Source organism: Phocoena phocoena, chromosome 6 (assembly GCF_963924675.1).
Source record: "Phocoena phocoena chromosome 6, mPhoPho1.1, whole genome shotgun sequence".
NCBI lineage: Eukaryota > Metazoa > Chordata > Mammalia > Artiodactyla > Phocoenidae > Phocoena > Phocoena phocoena.
In genome coordinates, this window is record NC_089224.1 from 88,087,539 (window position 1) to 88,094,060 (window position 6,522).

Consider the following 6,522-nt stretch of genomic DNA (forward strand, 5'->3'; position numbering starts at 1 on the left):
GTGATTAGGCCTCCACTGAAGATTCTTTTAAGATGGTACTTACCAATTTCAGACCTGGGATCGTTTTCTTTTTTAATTGAAGTATAGTTGATTTACAATGTTGTGTTAATTTCGGCTGTACAGTAAAGTGATTCAGTTATATATATATACTTTTTTTAAATATTCTTTTCCATTTTGGTTTATCATAGGATACTGAATATAGTGCTCTATGCTATACAGTAGGACCTTGTTGTCTGGAATCCTTTTTATAACTTGAAAACTTTTAGTACCAGCTTTGAAAATCAAAACCACACTAATCTGAATGAAAAACAGGACGTCAACACTGAATCTTCAAGACAGTAAGATTTCTTTCCTTGGTGGTGTAAGGATGTATGTGTCCTATGATGAATTTTTGGCAAGGTACCAAATTATTTGCAATGGACAAGAAAATCCAAGAAGAAATGAATAGGGAATCCCTGTAAATATCCATCTACCAAAACACTAGATTCTTTATTATTGTCACTCAGCTATGACATCTGTAGCATAGTGTTATCAGTTAGATCACTGTCTAAAAATATATCTCTGTCAACAAGAACATTTGAAGATGGTGATAAATTAGCAAACTTACCATAGTCCATAGTTGACAAAAAATTTTTAGTGGAAAGTTGGAGGAGTAGATGCTGGGGGGACAAATGCAAAAGTTATTTTTTTCTCCTTCGTAAATCAGTGAGGTGTTCCCTCCTGTTTTGAGTGTTTTCCAGTCACCACTAGAGCAGCCTTGGACAACTGCCCATGGGACTGTGCCTCCACTCCCCCCATCCACATCACCTTCCTTCTTTAGGGAGCATGTGGGTTTCTTCACATTTACACCTTACTATTAGGTAAGCTTGCTGCAACTATATGGAGTGTCCTCTGGGCCCTTGAAAAAGCAGGCAGACATCCTTAAAGGAATTTGAGGGTTTTTAAGATTTGATTCCAGGGGGTCATGACCTATAGTCAGACATCAAACTATTACCTACATTTTCAAGCTGAAGAAAGCAGTGGAAATGTCCTAATTGGCTGGTGAAGAAAATAGAAAAGTCAGCTCTCCTCCCCATCCCACAACCCCAGAAGAGCTCTATTGAACCTTCCACAGTAGCAAAGGAAGAGACCACAGGTGGAAGTTCCCATATTGGGTGGAAAAGGGCCTAAGTCCGGTGTAAGTATCCATATTTGATGTCTTTTTGTCATAGAAGTGTATGACCTAAAGGAAATGTCCTGACTTTCACATAGGAATCTGATCCACCCATCCCATCAGCTAGGAAATTAGTTTTAGTTGTTTTTTTGAGGAATAATGTGTTAAATCATTCTATGTGAGTAAAGTAAGCATTGAAAAGAAGAGTTGAGGGACTTCCCTGGCGGTCCAGTGGTTAAGATTCCACCCTTCCAATGCAGGGGGCGCGTGGGTTCCATCCCTGGTCAGGAAACTAAGATCCCACATGCTGCACAGTGCAGCCAAAACTAAATAAAAAGAAAAAAAACAAAAGAAAAGACTTGAGGAATGAATGGACACAGGACTGGAGTGAACGTCCTACCAGCATCCTGCAGACCATTCTACCTGCCACTAGAAAATGTGAGCACTGCCTTCATTTACGACATGGATCATTAAGCCAGGATTGTTTTCAAAAATTGTATGAGGTGATTCATAGGAATGAAACAATACTAGGACAGCTTTGGGACTGATGATTGGAGACAGAGACTACAGAGTAAATTTTCCCCTTCCTCTGGGTTCTAGCAGTGTTCTCCCAGAATTTTTGGCCCCCTTGTTTTGGCTAGTTTTGATTTTCAAAGACGTCACGGGGGGAAGTTACCTTTCTTCTACTATATTGCCTTAGTGCTACTAGATTATGTTGCTGTTGAGGTTCTCTTGATTTTGTCCATCGTATAAAAGGGTACTGGGAGCTCCATAATGAAGTTTCAGTTACACTGTCTCAGAATAGTCTTGACCATTGAATGCACTTCTAAAGATGTGGTACCCAGTGAAATAACTTCAGGAGGTTGTTAGCTGATCTGATTTGCTACAACTAACACAAGAGTGGGGAGAAAAGTGTAGAGGGCACCTAACAACATGACAGGGGCTCTGGGAAAACAACCAAAGACAAAAGCATATCTTCTGAAGACCAAAGGTCCAACTTTAAGTACTTTCTGGCACAGCCTTCCTGCGCTCCTGAGTTTAGAATAGGCTCCTAGGATAAAGCAGCCAAGTTTGAAAGATCAGTCAATGCAGAGGGACCTGCTCTTCATCTCTCAGGCTCTGCGCCTAACATCTCGTCCAGTCAGATCCCATCCAGTGTATGGGGAGATTTGAACAGAAAATGCCCATCAGTGTGTTTCGACATCTCACCGCTGTGAAATCCAGCATGAGAGGTATGTTGCGGTGCCACTATTTCTCAATCTGAGGCCTTTTTTGTCTTTTTGGTTTTGTTTTGTTTTGCTATTTGCATCCTATTCACAGTGTCAAAATGGATTTTTGTATCATGTCCGGTCGTTGTCCATTACAAACTATAGGATCATGGTTAAGTCTTCCATGAATTCCCTGGTTCGGGATCTTTTACCTTAGCATGATTTTGAGTTTTTTCCTTATTATGATTTCTTTCTTACAGTGTCACTACACTGTGTTCAGGTGGGGAAACAAACATGTAGGTGCTTGAACGTGCCCCACAGACATGGTCATAGCCCTGTAGTATTTGTGACTGTCATTATTGACACAGTGCAGACTTTACAGAGTGTTGTGCTCTCAGAGGACTTTAAAAATATGTATATTAAGCAATTAACTTTCTGGAGTTATCAAATCTTGCTGGGAAATTAACTTCCAAGAGCTCTGAATTGGATGGAATTCCATCTGGCTTCAGAGTACAATGAGCCTATATGAAATGGAGCTTTGAAATGTTTTCCTTGTGCAGAAATACGAACTAGAGAAAACAGTGCTGATCTAATGCTAAGTTTTCTGTGTACTGACTCAGTTACCAGAACTATAACGAAAACTGTATTTTAGTCTAACAATTGTATAGAATTTTTTTATGTAATAAATAAAATTTTATAGGAAAGAATGTCATTGTCTACTGTGTTGTAGCACTTTCCCATGCCCAGGGTGGTGATGAATAGTGTAGGAGAGGGAAAATAATTGTTCCCCCTACCCTTCTGAGTTCTTAGCTGAGACTCTATAATAGAAGACACATTAACAAGAGAAAAACACACAGAAGTTTATTAACATGTATACCTCAGGTATACATGTGAGATACCCAGGAAAAATGAGTAACTCCTCTAAGTGGCTTAGAATTCAAATTTAAATACCATCTTAATAGGGAAAAGGGGAGAGAGGATGTAGGCCTCTTAGGGGAGAGTAAATGATTTTTAGGAAAGATGAATGGGCCCTTAGAGGAATAGCTGGGCGGCATGATAGCTTATGGCAAAGTGTGTCTGGGTGTGGTGTCGACTTCTAGGCTCTTCTCCTGTGATAAGAGTCAATCTCCCCTGGTTGATGAAACTCCTGAGAAGGGGATTTATGACATTTGAGTTCTTTTTGGAGAATCTGTCTAGGGAGATAAGGAGAGTTCAGAGAATACCTCACCCACATTTGCTGTTTTTCAAGTGCCTTCAGCTCACAGTAATACAACAAAGTGGCATTTTTTGAGGTGGCATGTCCTGAACTCCTGCAGTCATATTTGGGGGTGGCGGATTCTGCTGTGCTGCAATAGAAACTGATTGTGGGCAACATCTTGTTTTCAGATTAGGTCAATATGCTGCAAGGGTGCCCTGGAATTGACCAGCTATTTCTTTCCAGCATCTCTCAGCATGTTCTAGGATCCCTGAAGTATGAAACATAAATGTTCTAAATAAAACCTAATTTCCGAAGTACAAAGTTCATCCACTGCCCAGCCAGGCTTCCCAGCTGGAGTCTGAGTCACTCTGTGAATGCTAAGGTTGCAACTGAATTCAATCATCAGGCAGAGAGGAAAAGCCTGTTAGATAACGTTTACCATGGAAATCACTCGTTGTGCCTGGTACAGTGCCCTGCACATAAATTGAAGCCTGGATCTGTGCTAAGCTGGTGAGTTGATGAAACTGTGGTGTGCCATAATTGAGGCAGTAAATTATGGAAAAAATCAAGCTTGTTGGTTTTTCAACAAGCTTGAAAAGTTTGGAAAAATCAAGCTTATTTAAAACTAATCCTATTTTAAATGATATTGGGGACTAAGAAAGGGGTGTTCTTAAGTGGAAGACCTTTTGCAATACCAATAAATCTCTCCCAATTTGTTTTTTAATTTTGGATTTTTCTTGAGAGGCTGCTGTACAGACTGCTTTGCGTTAGCAAATGTGAGTAATGCCCAGATCGTAGCCCTAGTTATTTATCTATACCAGCTTGCCAAAAGAAGTTGTTAGAGAACATTTGTGAGGAGTCCTCAGACACTACAGGTGTTTGAGATACTAAAGAATGTTAACCACTCTGGACTGTTAATTCTTTTTGGAGGCGTGGTCCTGATGCAAACGTACACAATTTCTTGTTCCATAGACCACCTAGTGATGAAAGAGCCTGTGAAAAGCCTCACATCTCCTAAAAGGTACCCAGATATTCTTTTGCTGTTTGGCTATGAAAAGTATAATCTGTATTCAATCTCAAATTTTAGACGATAAAGAAAAATCCAGAGGGTCTCTTTTTTTTTTTTTTTTTTTTTTGCGGTACGCGGGCCTCTCACTGCTGCGGTCCCTCCCCTTGCGGAGCACAGGCTTCGGACGTGCAGGCCCAGCGACCATGGCTCACGGGCCCAGCTGCTCCGCCGCACGTGAGATCCTCGCGGACTGGGGCACGAACCCGCGTCCCCAGCATCGGCAGGCGGACCCTCAACCACTGGGCCACCAGGAAAGCCCTGGCCTCCTATTTTTGACCAGGTGTTGTGGAAGTAACCCACAAGGCCAGGCCTCTTCACATTATTGGTAATTTTTTTCAGTTGTTGCAAGTAGCAGTGAAGGTAAGGAATACTTTGTGCCTTTAATTTGATATTGTGCCTCCTTTACTGTCCAAATCCTGAGAAAAATAATTTTAGAAGATATCCCTAGGTTACATACAGGAGTCCAGAAAAAGCAAAGCTAAGCTATTAGACCACTTCCTGGGCTTATCAGCAATTTCAGTAGAAGTCTTAGAGCTCCCTGGCCAGTTATGTCAGACCAGAGAGACAACAGTAAGGAATTGCCTTCAAGGCAAAACAAAAGGGCCTTCAGTCAACCAAACTCATACTATAACCTCACACTTGGAGACAGGATATTAGGGGTTTGTGTTTGGTCTGTTCTGTCTGCCAGAAGGGATTCTCCCAACTTACAACAAGAAACAATTTTAACACAAAAATTAAAAAAAAATTTTTTTTTAAAGCAGGCATGTGAAAATTGAGAAAAGGAGATTAACTGTTTAAGAAACCCTAGGCACATAAAACTAAACTCCAAGTTTTCTGTCAGTCCCACGAAGAGGAAATCAAGAAAGGTACATAGTTTTATATATTTTTTTAACATCTTTATTGGAGTATAATCACTTTACAATGGTGCGTTAGTTTCTGTTTTATAACAAAGTGAATCAGCTATACATATACATCTATCCCCATATCTCTTCCCTCTTGCGTCTCCCTCCCTTCCACCCTCCCTATCCCACCCCTCTAGGTGGTCACAAAGCACCGAGCTGATCTCCCTGAGCTATGCGGCTGCTTCCCACTACCTATCGGTTTTACGTTTGGTAGTGTATATATGTTCATGGCACTCTCTCACTTTGTCACAGCTTACCCTTCCCCTTCCCCATGTCCTTAAGTCCATGCTCTAGTAGGTCTGCGTCTTTATTCCCGTCTTGCCCCTAGGTTCTTCATGACCTTTTTTTTTTTTAGATTCCATATATATGTGTTAGCATACGGTATTTCTTTTTCTCTTTCTGACTTACTTCACTCTGTATGACAGGCTCTAGGTCCATCCACCTTACTACAAATAACTCAATTTCGTTCTTTTTTTAATGGCTGAGTAATATTCCATTGTATATATGTGCCACATCTTCTTTATCCATTCATCTGTTGATAGACACTTAGGTTGCTTCCATGTCCTGGCTATTGTAAATAGTGCTGCATTGAGCATTATGGTACATGACTCTTTTTGAATTATGGTTTTCTCAGGGTATATGAGCAGTAGTGGGATTGCTGGGTCATATGGTAATTCTATTTTTAGTTTTTTCAGGAACCTCTGTACTGTTCTCCATAGTGGCTGTATCAATTTACATTCCCACCAACAGTGCAGTTCCTTTTCTCCACACCCTCTCCAGCATTTATTGTTTGTAGATTTTTTGATGATGGCCATTCTGACTGGTGTGAGATGATATCTCATTGTAGTTTTGATTTGCATTGCTCTAATGATTAATGATGTTGAGCATTCTTCCATGTGTTTGTTGGCAATCTGTATATCTTCTTTGGAGAAATGTCTCTTTAGGTTTTCTGCCCATTTTTGGATTGGGTTGTTTATTTTTGGTACATAGTT